We start from the raw sequence: 19,195 nt of genomic DNA, 5'->3' as shown, positions 1-19,195 counted from the left end.
TTGTAATTCAGCTTTATTTGAGGGTTTTCTAGCATGAACCGCCTTTTTAAGGTCATGCCATAGCATCTCAATTGGATTCAGGTCAGGACTTTGACTAGGCCACTCCAAAGTCTTCATTTTGTTTTTCTTCAGCCATTCAGAGTGGATTTGCTGGTGTGTTTTGGGTCATTGTCCTGTTGCAGCACCCAAGATCGCTTCAGCTTGAGTTGACGAACAGATGGCCGGACATTCTCCTTCAGGATTTTTTTGGTAGACAGTAGAATTCATGGCTCCATCTATCACAGCAAGCCTTCCAGGTCCTGAAGCAGCAAAACAACCCCAGACCATCACACTACCACCACCATATTTTACTGTTGGTATGATGTTCTTTTTCTGAAATGCTGTGTTCCTTTTACGCCAGATGTAACGGGACATTTGCCTTCAAAAAGTTCAACTTTTGTCTCATCAGTCCACAAGGTATTTTCCCAAAAGTCTTGGCAATCATTGAGATGTTTCTTAGCAAAATTGAGACGAGCCCTAATGTTCTTTTTGCTTAACAGTGGTTTGCGTCTTGGACATCTGCCATGCAGGCCGTTTTTGCCCAGTCTCTTTCTTATGGTGGAGTCGTGAACACTGACCTTAATTGAGGCAAGTGAGGCCTGTAGTTCTTTAGACGTTGTCCTGGGGTCTTTTGTGACCTCTCGGATGAGTCGTCTCTGCGCTCTTGGGGTAATTTTGGTCGGCCGCGCCACTCCTGGGAAGGTTCACCACTGTTCCATGTTTTTGCCATTTGTGGATAATGCTCTCACTGTGGTTCGCTGGAGTCCCACAAAGCTTTAGAAATGGCTTTATAACCTTTACCAGACTGATAGATCTCAATTACTTCTGTTCTCATTTGTTCCTGAATTTCTTTGGATCTTGCATGATGTCTAGCTTTTGAGGGTGCTTTTGGTCTACTTCTCTGTGTCAGGCAGCTCCTATTTAAGTGATTTCTTGATTTGAAGACAGGTTGTGGCAGTAATCAGTGCCTGGGGGGTGGCTACGGAAATTGAACTCAGGTGTGATACACCACAGTTAGGTTATTTTTTAACAAGGGGGCAATTACTTTTTCACACAGGGCCATGTAGGTTTGGATTTTTTTTCCTTCCCTAAATAATAAAAACCACCATTTAAAAACTGCATTTTGTGTTTACTTGTGTTATATTTGACTAATGGTTAAATGTGTTTGATGATCAGAAACATTTTGTGTGACAAACATGCAAAAGAATAAGAAATCAGGAAGGGGGCAAATAGTTTTTCACACCACTGTATACATAATAAAAGTGAAAAGAAAATTCACAGTGCATCCTGCACAAGACTGATATAGTTGTTTATCAATTGTCATGGTCTATTGCCTAATGTTGCCAGAATCAGCTCAGACTACCCAGCACAAGTGAATTGGATTAAACAGGCAAAAAATGGATGAAGAGTACCACTTACATTTGTTTTATGATAACAGAAGGTTTTTAATGTTTCAAATCAGTGTCAGCTTTAGAAATGTTTATGTGTGGGTGGCATACATCACTTTCCCATTTTGGAGAGATGACACCAATAAATAAATAACTGCATTGCAAAAAAACATCTTTTGACAACACAAAAGGAATGGGAATGCAGGGTCTTATCATTTAGAGCTAGAAAAAAATCCTTTCATTATCTGGCAAAAAGTGATTAATATTCTTCTAAATTAGCCAAATTTCTGCCACTATTTATGTACATAATACATAAGTAATTCTCTCACAACTTTTTTAACCTAGCTTTCTGAAATAGGGTGGAAAGTCGAGTTTGCATAATGATTTAAGATATGTTAATTTTTGTGGAATGTTGCCACAAGACTATTTTTGATAGAACTGTGATGTTCTTAGTGTAACTGTGATCTTAGGCTTAACAAATCAATTGTTATAAAAAAAAGCTATTATTTCCCTTACATAAGTAGAGATGGTCAAGCTTTTATAATGCACTGGCAAGGCCTTAAAACTGTGTGCAGTTTTGGTCTCCAGGCTACAAAAAAGGACATAGCAGCACTAGAAAAGGTCCAAGCAAGAGTGACTATGGTGATTCCAGGGCTAAAGGGTATGAATTATGAAGAAAGATTAAAAGAGTTGGGCCTTTTCTGTTTAAGCAAAACATGATTAAGAGGTGACACGATTGAAGTGTTTAAAATTGTGAAGGGAATTAGTACAGTTGATCTTTGAATAAGCTACCAAGTAGTGTGGTAGACAGTAAGATGTTAGAGACTTTCAAAACTAGTTAGAAGAACTGGGTAGATAGGACTGCTTGGGCCGAATGGCCTGTTCTCGTCTAGTATGTTCTAAGGTACTACTCAACTTAATCGTCTGGCTGCAAAATCATGGTTTTAATACTTTATGTATTGAAAAAACAATGCCCGACATAGTCTTAGGCCTACTTTTGCTTTTGATTAGTCCGTTTTTCTCAACAGTTTATGCCCAGATTTTTGCAAACAGCGATTTTTATAATTCAAAGTGCCGGATTTCCCATTTACCACATCATGATGATGACAACGACATCTGCTTCGCAGGGGTTTGCCATGCTAGTTGCACAGCTTGGCTACTCTGTCACCATACATGTCATCATACATATGCTAATTACACAACTGTATTCACTGTTATACATTTCAGCAGCGATTCCCATTTGTAGATGATGTCAGGAGATCATATCACCTTACAGACAGCATATATTAGCAGTCATATCAACACAAAACTACTGCAAGCGGGCTCACACACCAAACATTGATCTCAAGAGTAAGCTACCCAGAATTCATTTGAATAAAAAAATAATTCTCTTCAGAAGTATACTAGAACTAAATACATTTTTAATTTTTCTGAAACAATACACTTGAGACTTTATAATGCTCTTCTGAATGAACTATCAACAGGTATGTACTCTGCTACCCAAACACTAAAGTCCATTATTCTCTTGTTCATTTATGCTGGCTTCCTTTATAAAAAAAAAATAAGGAGTGATCTCCCCTAGACTTACTTGTATACTCAGATATGGGGATGGATATTTGAGGAGTAAACCGCAAGACATGATTATATTTTTTGTATTATGTACATTAAAGAAACCATCAACAACAAACCAAAACAATAATATATTGAACAATTATTATAAAAGTAAAGTGAATAAATCGGACTCTGCAGTTGCATGAACAAAAAGTAAAGTAACAACTTCCAGTTAGCAGAAATTTGCCCAAAAGTTGACAGAAATCTACGTTTTGGTACCTAATAGTTGTATGCAAAATTTGGTTGACCTAAGTGAAAGCGTTCTCAAGTTATTGTGTTTACATACAAGCGCGCACACACATACACCATACACACACAGAGAGACAGAAGCACAGACATAATTCCAAAAATTTTACTTTTGGACTCAGGGAGGGTCTAAAACGATTTGAAAAGGAATTTTTAGAGGATTCCAATACTTTCCCTATACTTCGTATATGACAAAGTAAAAAAGCCCACAATACAAAAAGGACTCATTTAATAGGTCTGTTTTGCACACCTATACCTGAATATTAAAACAGAGACTCACCCCATCTAATCTGACAATATTGTCACTAACATTAACTGTATATTACCAGCCCATAAAAAGGCATTAGAAGGATGTGAAAAGTACCACCCTAATACATAAAAAATCTGGTTAAAAACTGCTTCTTTTATTTCCAAGCCCAAAAGGAGTCAAAATTCACCAAACGAAATCAGTGAACAACTACACTTTCACCCCAAGAAAAAGTGAACCAAAATGTGCAAGCATTCAGTATTCAAGAGCACTAAAATGTCGAGACACAGAAGCAAAACTAGGCCAACAGACCCAACAGTACAGTAATAAAAAGGACACACCAATTCCAACATATCAACATTAGAATTTAGTTAACAATTCCCAAAAATGGGACAGAAAGGACATGCCCAAGCTTGGTTGCTCCATTCCCTGATCTGATTTTGCACATCAATTCCACTATCAGCCCTTTTCTAATTTTGAATGGTTAACTTGTTATCTTAATGAAGAAAAGTTACAGCAACACCCTTCACAACATAGTTTAAGATAGTTTTTCCTAACCCACTGCCTTTTTTTTTTTTGTATCTACAGGTGTACCAAGAGCTGACTTTTTACCACATTTCTTCTCCCATCTACACTTAAACCCCAGATCCTTTAATATTGTTGTATGCTAAGGTGCTCTAATTAATGCAAACAGAAAATAAATGTCATTACGCTAATTTTCCTTTATTATTATAAAAACTTTAAAAAGCTTTTCAGTGTCCATCAATGCACTTGACTACTTCAGCCAACATGTTGTTGCCATATAGAGTCTTAGTCCTAAGAGGCTGCTAGTTTGATACAAAATACCTAAATATAATGAGGTGTAATTAAAAAATATTCTGGCCACCTTTAGGACATTTTTACTGCATTCGCAAAGTAGAAAAGAGCCCCACTTAGTTGAATCCCTTCTGTTACTTTTTGGCAATGTCCACACTACAACATTTTTGTTTAAAAAACTCAGAAATTAGTCTACATTTTCACCTTTCATCCACACTACCTAGACATTGCAAACCTCTAAAAATGGAGACTTTTGAAATGCTCTCCAGATCCACATACTTCTAAAAACACTGGCTCATCAATGCAATGCAGATGGTTGAAAACGTAAACTTCTGAAAACAGAAACTCTGATCATACTCTCATTTGGTCTTGCTTATGAAGTAGCCCTTGCTTGATTGGGTCATCGGACGTTACAGTGTTCATTCCCTGAATTGGTCACCCTTCACGGAAGAATGGAGAAAATCATATTCTAATATAACACACCTAGAGAAGTTGCTTTCCATGTTACTTGATATGTTGCTTATTTGTCTGGATCTAATTTGCATTCTGTACAGTTTGAATGTTTGCACGCATGCACAAAAGACAATTTACTGGCTGCTACAGTTTTCTGATAAATCCCATCAAGGATTTTTCCACCGATTAGCACATGCCCAGTGTAGGCGAATGTCTACCTCATAAGTGTTTTCTTCATTTAAGTGTGGATGGAGATATTTTCATAAAAAATGTGACAAAGCTAGTGTGGACAGATATCATTTTCATTTAAAACCCAAGTGTAGACATAGGTTTTGACGACTGGGTCCTGTTTGCAGCGCTTAACTGTCATCATATACTACCAAACTCTGGTTTTTAAAATCTGTACTTTGCATTTGTTATTTAATGACAATATCCTATGCCTCTGTGATATGCTTTAAAATTTTGCTCTTTATCACTAGTTTAGCTTAGCAGTTTCTTGTTAAATACTGACTTCATTTTACAAAATGTTTAAGTTGTAGAGAATAAAATATCTGCTAAGTAAAAATTATAGCGAAAACTAAATACGTAAAGATCATAGAAATAAAACATTTAGTATGTTCGAATTACTTCACTCGTGAGAAACAAAGTGCTTCAGTTTATACATTATAAAAGGATGGACAGTGACCTCCCATCTTTTGGCAGCAAACACCACAAAACTGCTTAGCTGGAGGAAAATAAAATGACTGCTGTTAGCGTGTTTAACCAAATACCGAATTTTGTCTGGGCTTTATATGTGCATTTGGAGGGTAGTGCTATGTGTACCCGGTTAGCTTCTTTTTTTTTTTTTTGTATGCACAGAGAATCACATTTTATGTAAAGGACTGTTTCCAAGTGTTAGTTAGCAGTACTCACCAGTGAATGAGTGCAAAATCTTGCCTGAAGAAGGGGCCTGAGTTGCCTTGAAAGCTTGCATATTGTAATCTTTTTAGTTAGCCAATAAAGGGTGTAATTTTTGCTTGGCTTTTCTCTACATTCATAATGGCTAACATGGTACAACACCCTAGTACTACTGAATAACATTATGAAATACAGTGCCAGCACAAGTTGCTCATCATAGGATTCAAGTTCTTTTTCATGCATGTTTTTATAGCCCAATACAAAATGGCTGTGCAGATGCTTCCATTTTATATGGGGCAACCTTTGTGAGATTTTCATCGCTTACATTTTCCAAAACAATTACCATTATAATTTTTCCTGCTTAGAATGGGTAAGCTTTTGCTCTTGCTGTTGCCTCTGTTACATAAAGAATTATATAAAAAAAAATAAAAAAAAAAAAACCACACACACACACATACAAGCATACATGCAAGACCAACAAACAGTTGTTAACTTATGTTCACATATATTTTAATATATTCATTATATATTATTAATATATGTTAATATTTTTAATAGTATTTTTAATCTTGAATATTCAAGCCTTACTTTTTGGCTAATTTGATAGTACGAATATACATAACATTAACTAGTAATTAAAGCACAAAATTACAAACTATGATACAATATTCCTAACCAACCATTTTTGTTAAATGGCAGTTAATGTATCATGATTTAGATTGAGATATAAATACCTTAATATCAAATTCTAAGATTACACTATATACAAACAGATACTGAACTTCAAAAAGCTGTGCCATTTTAGCTGCAAGAAGAATAAAAAAAATTCTGGAAAAAAAAAAAAATTATATATATATATCCTTATCCAAGTAAAATATATTTGGCTTTAGGGTATCGAGCTTTGACTCTATGAAATGTGACTTACTGACTTCACTTTGAATAAATAAAGCCACAAAATTCCTAAAAAGTGCAATACTGAGAAATTGTTATCCTTCACCTATTCATGAAGTAGCAAGTTTTCAAATTATTAGACTACCTGATCTACATGAATGGTATCTCCCGTTGGCCAGCGATGTTTGTTGCTGTAGCCACCTAAGTTGCTCTCCAGCCTGCCTCTGGAAGAAGTAGCCCCACAGTTGCATCATCCTGGGAGCGACCACTAAGAGCTGGTTGCATTCCTGGTATATTTGTCACTGCAGGTTGGAGGCAGAGATGTAAACTTTGAATCTCCACCTAGTGCTTGTGAAAGAGATGTAACACCTGTTCCAGGGCTAGGGCCAGACCCAGGGCTGGGGCCAGGCCCACTACCTGCACAATACAACACTACCAGTTGGAACTCCAGCCATGCTGACATCACTAGTATCCTGAGAGCCATTTGCATGCATCATTCGCGGTCTCCTGCCAGATCACTTCATTCATGCCTAATATGACACATGGAAGGCTCATTCCACGAAAAAAATCTGAAAAGAAAAAAACAAAAAAAAGTAAAGCAAGAAACAGAACACTGATCTTTGTTTCTAAAACACAAACAGCACAAAAGTTGATAACTGAACACTGTCTAACCAATACCAAATAGAAAAGCATAAATAAGTTGACCATTAGACTAGAAAATAAACAGATTGCAAACTATTTTGGGTATAGCCTGTACTATAGTATTATGATAGAAGATAACACACAGCATATCACTGCCATAATCAAAAACAAACTTATCAAAGCAAATCACAAACATGCATTAGTTCACTTCTGGACTTCTGTTCAGATCTGTATTACTCAAATGAGAACAAGCACATTATACATATCAAGCTTTTGAAACAGTATGCAGATCCAGTAGACCCAATGCCCATACTCAAAATACTCAAACCACTCACTGAATACCACACATTGTTAATCAAATTACCAAAAGCAGCTACATCACAGATAATGAACATAAATCCTTAGACTATATGCAGCGTTACCTTTTGCCTGCATTCTTTTGATTACAAAAAAATTGTATTTGAACATAGTTCATTGGCTGTATGTTAGTGCAACCCATATAGGTTTTGTAAAAGAACTGAATTGACTGCATAAACAGATGCTCTCTCTCTCATTGTTTTTGTCAAAGTTGATTAAAAAAATGTCACATGTATTAGGGCTGAATGATTTGTGGAAAATATCTAATTGTGATTTTTTGACAGATACTGCAATTTGCCTGGAGAGTAAAATTTTTTAAAGTCAAAACTTCACTTCAATATTCACTGTGTAATTAATTTAAAACATGATGGAGCATTACCCACATGAGATACCATCTCAAGTATCAACTGCTTTATATTCTAATGGAAGGATGACGTTTTTATTACTTTTTTTTTTAATTGCCAAGAACAAGCAAACAAAGAACAGTTATCACAAAGTGACTGTGGCTCAGGAGCAGCATCTAAATATTACACTAATCTGTAATCAATAGAACAATATTTACTGATATTCAGCAATTTAGCTTATAAATTGACAATCCACAGTTATCAAAAAGTGATCATAAAAATAATAACAGAAATTTAATACAAATATTGCACAAAATATCTAAACATTGAACATTTAAATAAAACATTTAGGTGCAGATAACTAGGAATTTAACCTTTGAACTTTTTTTTCACAAAGGCTGCCCACTATAAGATATAGTGCAGAATAAACAAGATCTTAAATCAAGATCTACACAACAGAAGCCTTACACAATACTTGTTTCTCTGACGAAATCTCTACTACTTCTCACTACGGTCTTTACACATTTTTTGTCAAGTAAACCAGCATGTTAATCTTTACTGGCTTCAGTCATGAACGCTGACAAGTGATTACATTTCCCCCAGCACTAAACAGTCTCACTGATGGCAAAGCTTGTGGCTGGTATGCACAGGAATTTGCAAGCCAGTTTGCTCAGCATCAGAAGTTAACATTGTGTACTAGGGCTGTCAAATTAGAAAAAAAATAAGGTTTGAATATTCAAACTAAAAAAAGTAAATATTCAAATATATTCTAACCAAGGTTGATGATTCTGGGCATTACATGTACATTTGTACATGCTTTTTTATACTTTACTATTATGGTAATGGCTGCAGTAGTCACCAACATCCCAAAAAAAATCCTAGTGGTACCTGGGCAACTGTTTAAAAATAAGAGCCATTAAAATCCCAAACAGCTTGCACCACAATCTTGTTTTTAGTCCACTACCAATGCCCAAGTATAAACTGCACAGCCTGTTTGGGGCAAAAGCACAACCTTATCCCCTAAAAACCAGTTTGCTCAACTCTTCCTAAAGACAAGTCCTGTACTCTCACAAAAAGTGCATTCTACCTTGGCTCCACCATAGCACTGCTTCCCATTCCTCACACTTGTTCACTCACTAGCAAGCCATGTTACAATACAGCCGGGGTCCTGCACTACAAACATTGTCATAAGCGCATCATGCTTTGCAGTCTCACAAGCAAGTAAAAAAAAAAAAAAAAATGTAATAATGATGAAGCGAGGCAATACTGCCAACTGTGCCTTCTAAAGATTTACACCCCTCTTTGTGGCTGCTTTTATGCCTCGCTGTCCTGACAAGGATCAAGAAAACTGGCCAGCCAGTTAGTAAGACCACAACAGTTTAAGAATAGTGAATAAAGTAAAAGAGCATGCTGGTCGAAGGTGGACTGGTTTTATTTTTTTGGAGGAGTCTGCTGCACAGTGTGCAGTGGCAGGGTACAATTAATACCACAGTACACAGAAAAAACAGTGTCCGCACATTTGGACTCAAGGGTATCAAAATATCAAACAGTTGCAATACTGTAATAAAAGGTGGTCTGAATATTTTCAATTTAATCTCACTGTTCTAGGCATTAGGTGTTAAACCAGCAGCATGCATGGTAAGTCTAAATGTATAATACAGCTTGTTGCCTGACATGAGGCTTGTTAAAGTGGGGATTTTAAAGCATTATAATAAAAATAAAATCAAAATTATTAGTTATTTTCCATCTGCTTAATGAGACGGTCAGGGCACTGAACAGTTAGGAGGGATCTTAGACTCAAAAGTAAATGGAACAGAATCAGATCCGAAATTATACTTTCACATCATTGGAGAAGCATTTAGAAAAACCGCTCTAAGTACACCTGTGGCAAACCCATCGTCCAAATCTTAAGGGGGGCCTTACATTTCCATGGGTGGGCATTAGTCAATATGAATTTTTTTAACAAAGCACTGATTTCAAAATAAATGCTACTCATGTTTTAAAGAGATGATTTGTAATGAGAGGTTGGTGCCACCCCTGAGCAGCAGACCACTCACTCAAACGCCACACCACCCAGATAGGCCGAACAACAGCATTAAGCCGAGGCTATCCAAAAATGATAATAAAAACCAGCCAATAAATAGATTGCAGCTTTAAAAATATTAATGGGAGATCTAAAGATTATATTAATAACAATGGGACATCAGAATAGTGCATTAGCCAAGCCAGACAGCACATACTGTATGTACAACACAAATGAGACAACACAGCAAGCCTGTGCGAACACAATCCCACACACACCTAAGCACAAGAAAGAGGATTAAAATAGAAACTTGCATGGTAACAAGCTCCCCTTGGTACATTTGGTTAAGATTGTCCAATGCGCAGTCATCTATAGTGATTGAACTTGGCACATTATTCAGTCCAACTTAAGTTTTTTTTTCTGAATTTTTTCCAAGCAGGTGGAGGTGCTATTTATTGGCTGATAATATTGGTTAAGGTAATCACAGACTCTCTGTGTAACCAAGATTTGGTGAAATCTACTGTAAAGATTGAGCAGTCGCTCTGTGGGCCCAGCAAGCTGGGATGTTCTTTTTTTAAAAACTGTGTAGATGAGCAAAAGCACATACTGAAAGGTTTGAGACTAAGAGGAAAGAAACTGGCACCAGGAACAGTAAATGTCTGTTACAATTCCACCAACTAGAAGTGAAGATTTTAGTTGGTTTGAGTTGAGTAGGCACCTATCAAGATCATATTCTGCACTTGAAGGCTTACAAATGTATACTATTTTCACCATCACTGAAACAACTAAACAAAGTATATCATTACTTATTTAAATATATATATGACCGGTTTAAATTACAGATTAACATAATATCCCTTTGGTTGTTAAACAGTCACACTGCACCTTACTTCCAGGCTTTGAATCCTTGCAATCAAAGCACTTTATTCAAGGACATTCCTACAGTTACCCTAGACCCCTAAAATAAATTAAGACCATGTATATTGCATATTTAAACAAAAAATGCCACATTAACTCTGACACACCATTCACTTTAGATTCTAACACTGAGGCTGCCATAAAGTATACTTGTTAGTATGCTGGTACAGTGAAGTCATGGCTGGATTTGTTGTAGAGAAAAGTAATTTGGAAGTAAGAGAATATACTAATTTTTTTTTTACATTAACTATTATTAAGTTTCATTGACAATTTCCAGTGAAGACAGGTATTTTAAGAGTTGTGTGCAAATTTTTCTTGCTGCACTGAACCGGTATACAATAAAGAGTTATGAATGTGTGTGGTCTTGAGTGTAACCTCTTCCTTTCTGTCTGCTGTACTGGGAGCAAGTTAGCTGCAGACTTGAATTTCTGTTTCTGCAGGACTTAAACGTATATGTTATGTTTTATTTATAGCTTCGCCTTTCAAATGTAAATTTTGAAACAGCATTGCTTTAGACAGGCCTCCTTCATCTGAACAAGAATGATAAATCTGCACTTTAGGCCTATAACCGGGGGAAAGCCCAAAACCACCTTCTCAAATTTATCAGTATAAAGATTGAGTTACGAAGACAAGTGTCTGATTAGTTAAATATGAAGATAAAAACATGTTAGCACAGATCTTTGTAAACTGTTCTGTCTCTCCTCAAAGAATGGAACTGAAAGAGATTTAAGCACAAAGGTCCAACTGCAATATGGAGCACACCCATGGTCAATCTGAAGAACTTTTTCACCATATGATATCTTGCCTAGGACAAGACCCTTCTCTTTCTACAGCTGGTGCAGTTCAATTTTGAAGGTCAGAAAGCCAAGACTTCATTGCCTGCCATGGGGCTTCCTCAGCTGCTAATGATTGAAAGTACTCTCCCTTTCTCAATAAAAAACCTATTCAGTATCCTTATGTCATGTCATTTATTAAGATCTTGTAGAAAAAGATGCCAAATGGGATATCAAAGACATATTTCAGATCAGGAAATAAAAGGCAATCACTGCACAAAATGTTAAAAATATCACCATTTCTTAACCACCATGAAGACTAGATAACTGTACATGAAGAAACAGCAAATAATCTTGTCAATATATATGACAAATATATTGGGTGTCACAAAATAAAGTTAAATCAGTCTTCACAATTTCAAATTTCAGATGAAACCAATCAACATCACAATATTCCAGATGTCATTGTGTACAATTCTGGTTGTTCCAGATCACCATCTTGTATTCACAGAAATAGCCTTTCTGTGTTTCTCTTTAATGAAAGAGAAAGCCTTTCTTTTCACATTCAAGCTGCTGTTACAGTTCAGCTCCATTCCTTCAATCATCCAGAAAAGATAGTCAGCCAAAGACTCTACAATCATTAGCAGCCGAAGATGGATTTCTAGTAAAGCCGAAATCTATCATTCTCCAGGTACACAAAATGTCATAATGATAGAGAACGTGGAGCAGTGAACACTCAAAATGTTTGCTGCTTGCTAGTTGTTACTACATTGCTTCTAGTGTTGTTGAATTATGAACACAATGCCACTGCTAAGTGTGTTCTAGTAGAATCTGGAGCAAGAGAATGAACTAAATATTGTTCATCCTCATTATTTATTAAGCAAAAAATCAAAATACATAAATAAAAATAATGAATAAGAACATACACAGCTTATCAACACTCAAATATAAAATTCTTATCAACCAGGGATTTACAGAAACCATTTTTTTGACTTTATGATTGTAAGAACTATGCAGTTGTTTAAAAACCTAACGAAGATTAATAAAAACGAAATGTCTGCCCTATCAAGGCAAAATTAAAGTAAAATACTATCGTTACTGACAATTCACTAAAATGCTAGTGTTAGATCAGAAATAATATACATGAATTTATGCACGGTTTGAGAGCACAATGAGGTATCAAATTAATCAGTAGCGAGTTCTAATCTTTGTAACTTTTCGTGTTTCACATTTACAAAAGCTAATGAATCAAGCTGAAAGACATTAATCGGAAATAACCGGGAGAGATAAGAAAACAGTTTTAGCTTTTATCCTCTGAATTAAAAAATTCTAAACTTGTGACTAGGTATGTCACAAGAAACAATATTTCAGTGCCAAATTGATAAAAGTTCAGAAAACGTAACAGAAAGCAATTATTATTATGTGAAAAAGACGTGGGCAAAAACTACATATGAGAATGGCTCACAGTGTATCTGATAATGCAGCACCACTTCAGTACATGTCAAAATGTAAAACAGCAGAAACCATATGTGGAAATGCTTTGTGCTTAAGACAGGAGAATTTCAGCATGTGATTTTAAGGATTGTGCTTATTATTTTCAAAAAAAAAACCCAACTCACATACACTAGGGTTTCACTGTATACCAGTACTGAAAAAGTACCAAAATAAATCTTTAAAATGGTACTAGCATTTAGTTCATTTTAGAGACTTTTACCTTCTGTAAAATGTCCATAAAAAATAACCGCAGGTTAAACTTGTGCCATGCATATCGATATGTCAATAAAATTCCATCATTTGAGCGATTCAAGTGGACTAACGTGAGAGAAGTCCTTCAGTAATAATTAATTTAACCCAGTACCTGAAGTGAAAAAAGGAACTGTCTATGTCGTTCTTGTTGTGTATGCTGAATAACTGGGGGTGTTAAATCCCCTTGGTGGTCCGTATACACAACTTATACAGAAAAGCAAGTTGGTGCAAGGTGCCCTGATTGGAGGTGTGATTGAACACACTGCTCTTATAAGTAAAGGTTGCTAATGTGGTCCCAACTGATAGGACACATACATTAACTAAAGGGAATGGGGAAAAGCTGGAACAGTGTAAACTACTGCCGGTAAAGAAAATAAAACGATCAGTAGAAATAGAGTAAAATAAACGACAGGGTTGGCTCTGAGGTTTACAAATGGTTTGCTTTTACCCAAGATGTCAGTTCATGTAGTACAACATCTAAAGATAAAACACGCAGCACACGAAGAGACTACCCAAGGACATGTGGCATTTGCAACGTGCCTCATGCCTCTCCGGCAAAACAGATCTCCATTAAACAAATTTCCATCAGGTATTCACTATTCCATTGCATACCATAAGTGTACACAAGCAGGTGGAGGATGGTGGTAATGCCGCCATGGCTTAACGTATTGTAAAACACACTTCCACCTACAGTACTTAACATGTGCCTTAAATATACTTTATCAGTGGTCACTTAACTAAACTAACCACTAATTCACATCAAATGCTCCACGTCCATATATCCCTTATCCATCTATTTCACATGGACTCTGCTCTTATACTGAAAAACTATAAGAAGGAATAAAAATAGCAGCCTTTAATAATGGATATTTAACATGTAGCACATTCATTTTGAATTATTATAAATACAGTATGTCCTGGTGACCACAATCTGTTAATAACAACATGCTGTTAGTAATATTAAAATAAAATATAAATTAATGAAATAAGAATATGATTTTAAAATTACAGATTTTAATAGAGAGATGTTACTTCACTCTTTATGCAGATTGAAAGGAAAAGGTTGCCACAGCTGAAATGGCTCCATCTCCAACGAAGTATCACCACCCTACACATAATTTCATGCACCCCCCCGCCATAGATTTTTACCTGCTGCTGGCCATATAAAGTACCTATGTATGCCATAAAAAAATAAGGATGCACAAAGATTTTGTTTAGAACACTGGATGCAAAATTCAAGTTGGCCAACTGCAAAGGAAGTATTTGCTGTGTACTGGTGAACATTACAAAATAAATACTGCACGCATTATAGTTACAGACAAGAGAAAGCATCGATATGCAAATACATAATTTGGAACCATTACAAAATGATGTAAATCATAAAACAATATATTTATGATATACACATGTACATGTATTATGAGCAATGTGGTAATTAATCAAGAGCTTTGCCATTCTTTTTATAAATGTTTATAAAAACAGAGAGAGAGAGACAGGGAGAGAGAGAGACATATTTACTGAATGGTAGACAGAGACAACAGCAAGGCAGGTAAAACACAATGAAAGACAAAACAAAACACGGAAAAAACATTATTTGAGTGGTTTCTTTGAGGCACAGGATTAAATTATTTCATTTTGAAAAGAAAAAACTGTTTTGCGCTTACATTTCATATTATTATTGTGAGGTTTTGGACTCTGTATAGATAACATGTATGTACATGTCTATATGTTATAGATCTTAAATCTTTAAGGTGTTTTGAAAACAAAACAATCAAATACCACATTTTGGGACAAAATATTCTCAATATCTGTGGTGGGCTGGCGCCCTTCCCAGGATTTGTTCCTGCCTTGCGCCCTGTGTTGGCTGGGATTGGCTCCAGCAGACCCCCGTGACCATGTGTTAGGATTCTGTGGGTTGGATAATGGATGGATAGATAGATGGATGGATATTCTCAATATCAACCAGCCCTAGAGTGACATGAGGTAATGGGGGAAAAAAAAGAAGGGTGCCAATTCCATAAAAAGAAAAGGGGCCTACAAGTGGACCTTATTGAGCAAACAAGTGTTTAGAACAGTTAATAAAAATGGCTGAGAGAAAGAGCTAGAGAAAAGAATCGGGGATCAAGTGAAAGTTCGCAAAATGCATTTTAATGTGATGCCTGGGAAGGAAACAACAGATACAATCGTTGTTAGAGAAATTGTAGGAAAATCAGTCAAAGGAAAAGAAGCTTTACTGTACATTTGTAAATCTGTAGAAGGCAACTGATGGAGTGCCATGAGCAGTGGTGAGGTAGGCATTAAGAAAGTTAACTGTGGATAAATGACTAAATATCTACAATGATATTAATGTATGAAGAAGAACAAACAGAAGTTAGGACAACAGATGAGCATAGTACAAGGTTTTAAATGGGTGCAGGGGGGAGTTGTACTAGGTGTTCATTATGAGTGCATTGCTTTTCTTGATTGTGAGGGAAGTAGCAACTAAAAATCTGTGCAAAGGATTGTCATTGGGGCTCTTGTACCCCACTCATCTTGTTTTGATAGCAAATGTGAAATGGGATTAAACCCAAAGATACTGAAATGAAAACCTAGTTTGAAACCCAAAGACCAAGGTCATGGTGGGAGGAGGAGCCAGAAGCATGCCAGAGGTGAGTGCATGGTTGTAAAGTGTGAGTGGTAAAAGTGTTTAGAGAATTCAATCCAGTGCACAGACTATTGGAAGTAGGCGCATAAAAGATGTAGTGGTTTGAAAGCCTAAACAAAATACTATTCGACTGATAACAACTTCGGAACCAATACCAGCTTTTGCACCTCAGTACCAGTAACAAAACTGCACCAATGGAAGATTATATGCCTGTAGCTGAAGGCAGTGTCGGATGATCTGAAAATAATGGTTCTCATCCTAAAAGACAGGCAGTGGTTAAAAATGATCTGGAGAGCAACTGGCCTGGATGAAGCCAAAAAAAAAAAAAAACAGTAACAGATATTTTATATACATATACACACATACACATATTCTGCTCATTTTCACCAAAGAGCTGCAGTGTTCATATGTATAGTGTATTGGAAGCAGTAGCACTTTGCATCTGTTCAACTTCTTATCAGCCATATATCTCCCTCACAAGTGTAAATGTAACATGAGCAGCAAATAAAAAGTAAAACAAGACATTAAATTAACAAAAAGCATGGGGTAGTATTAGGCGTTAGCATCACAGAATACAAGACTCATCTCACCTGGTTATGCCTTTCATTCTCTATCACCTAAACATAAATAACAAAGACATTAGAAATTTCAGAAAAAACAGAAATAAACCACTTCAAACCAACCGAATATATTATGGAGAAGGTTAAAGATAATTGATGGCAAGATGAAAATGTGCGAAAGGAATAAAGTGCAAGTGGTCTCAATCAAACCACCTTAACTGTGAACATAACAGCACGGCCTCATTCGACACTTGTTTAATTGCCACAAGTTTTACAATGTAGCTAATGCAAGTAGCAACTGAATGACTTCACAATCGTACACCATTGCTGGCATGTGAGCATGAAATAAGTAACCAAGAAGTCACTGGTTGTCCTAATTATACAGAAAATTCATGGCCCAGATCCATCTACTTGCTAAACAATGCTGCTGCTCAGGGAAAACATGTAAAATGTGGCAGACACTAAACTGCCTCTGAAATATTTTTCACTTACTGTGAAGGACAGTGAACTTAGAAACCATCTGAAAACAAACAGCACATGCTGCAAATGGATACTATTTATCTAAGGCACTGGCCAATCAACAGAAAAAGCAAACAAAGTAGGAATTTCATGCAAATATCAGTGGTCATGGGTTTGAAGCAATTCATTTATGTTCAAAAGATTTTCACAAACGTCAATCTAAATAGATTTCTGCCAAAAAGCAATTGTGATATCACCTCCAATACCAAAGAGGCACCGCACAACAGTAGCATTTTTGCAATCATTTTTAAGAACATCAGTTACAAACTAACTAGATTACTCTGTCCAGCAACATGACGAGACTAACCTCATTCCCTTGAAAGAACTAATAACATGATCCTTCTAATCTTGAAAACTTAAATTGCCTTTGCAAAACTTAACAATATACAAAAATACTTTGGAAAGACTGGTGCTGTATCCCTGTAATTGATGGCAGTGATGTTTATTTTGCTCATCGGATGAAAATGTAAGGTCTAACACAACAGTGTCACAAAGAAGATCCCATGCAACACTGATCCAACCTCAACACCAGCTAATTCAATACATGAATTTGAAGAGAGATGTAGAAACTGGGCAACATCGGGTGCAAGGCAATGACAAACCAATAGTAACAAAGAGGAATAATATTAATGATGATGATGAAGATGCGAGGTTACGGTGGGAAGAGTTTAGCCGTTATGCTAGTCACCTTTGAATAGGCCTGTCAACATTTCAACAGGTTGCAGCATACTTAACAGGCTGCCCTGGCAACGCTTACAAATACTGTATCTGTTCTTTACTGGTCGAACTTATCCAGAACACGGGATGCCTCAATACGAAGGCCAGTACAATAAGGAAGCTCATTTTCACTGCAACCCAGAGCCCACGCCAATCATTGCCTGCACTTGCAGTGGCGCGTCCATTCTTTCACCGTGACTTCCACCTCGTTGGTTGTATTTATACCTGTCTTAATTCTGTTTGCGGTAGATATCGCATGTATCTTTAAACACGACTTAAATCCAGATTTCTCACAAAATGAAAATGTGGATCACCTTGGTGTGTATCCTTAAAATTCTTTCCCACGTTATTACTCTGAACACTCACTTATTTGCAGAGACAATACCACACACAACCCGTGTCCGTTGTGAAATTTCACCACTTTTGATTAAAATGTAAACATTACAAATACATTTACGTCAATGACCAAACATGATGCTTGCCGGTTTAAACTGTACATGCAATCAACCTGTAAAGAAAACCTAACACTCTTTCAGGGTAACCCGACCGGTCTTTCTGAACAACCTTCTGTTTATAATTAGGCTTGAGAAACATCCTCGACCTGACCGGACATCTCTCACTTTTATGTTAGCTCCATCAATACCAATCAAAGCACAACAAAGCGAAGCTGCTAACTCGTGCTGAGCGCTCAGGCCACGGCCATCGCTGCCGAGTTACTGACACTAACAACATGGCCCCCCTCCTCGCCTTACACATAGGCCCTCGTCGCCAAACAAAAGGAATTTAAACAAGCGACTAGTCGCCCCCAATCCCTGACAGCACTCAACCACTGACGTGTCATTCATCGAAATAAAAATAAAAGAACAAAAAAAGGCGCGGTGGTGGTACTCACAGGTAGTGCGGCCAGATGGCGAGGAGTTCTAATCTCTTTTACGTTATATAAAACTATGCATAGGTGTACGAGTCGGACTCTGGGAATGTACTTGGTGCGTACGTGACTTCTGATTTGATTTTGTATTTCCTGTTCCGAACAGATGGCTGATGATCTTGTTAAATGTTTGGGATGAGTGTGTATGGGCGCACTCTGATCAAGCTTTACCGAAACCCTCCCCACCCCTCTCCTCCTCGCCTCTCCTCTGTCTTCTCAGGGACCGAACACTATTAGCCTAGCCCCTGAGAACATGGCGAAAATGAGAGAGGGACGCAGAAGGAGGTGGCTTAGCGGAGGAGGAGGAGCGTTTGATTTACTACTATTAGTCACCCACTCACGTTCAAGCATGCGATTAACGATGCGCCCCACGAGGTTGCTCCCTGTTTATTCTGAGCACACGACATCGTCGTCTTTTACCTCTAGGATTTAATAA

General features: G+C 36.8%; 1 protein-coding gene across 10 annotated transcripts in view; it reads right to left on the bottom strand.

Annotated features, from left to right (window-relative positions):
• The window catches only part of LOC114648396 (pumilio homolog 2-like), a 195,043-nt gene extending 176,056 nt beyond the window's left edge, over window positions 1–18,987 (bottom strand). For 6 of the 10 annotated variants that reach the window (XM_051924969.1, XM_051924968.1, XM_051924970.1 and 3 more), the window contains exon 1: window positions 6,734–6,803. The gene's annotated coding sequence lies outside the window, so the exon portion shown is untranslated. Of the gene's footprint in view, window positions 1–6,733; window positions 6,879–18,723 lie in introns of those variants that run through there. The other 4 variants (XR_007934481.1, XM_051924974.1, XM_028797401.2 and 1 more) reach the window with 3 other exon arrangements.
• Window positions 18,988–19,195: the final 208 nt, after the last annotated feature.

This window comes from Erpetoichthys calabaricus, chromosome 3 (genome assembly GCF_900747795.2).
Source record: "Erpetoichthys calabaricus chromosome 3, fErpCal1.3, whole genome shotgun sequence".
In the NCBI taxonomy this organism is placed as follows: Eukaryota; Metazoa; Chordata; class Cladistia; order Polypteriformes; family Polypteridae; genus Erpetoichthys; species Erpetoichthys calabaricus.
The sequence above is the reverse complement of the archived record's forward strand: the minus strand, read 5'-3'. Positions and strand labels throughout refer to the sequence as shown.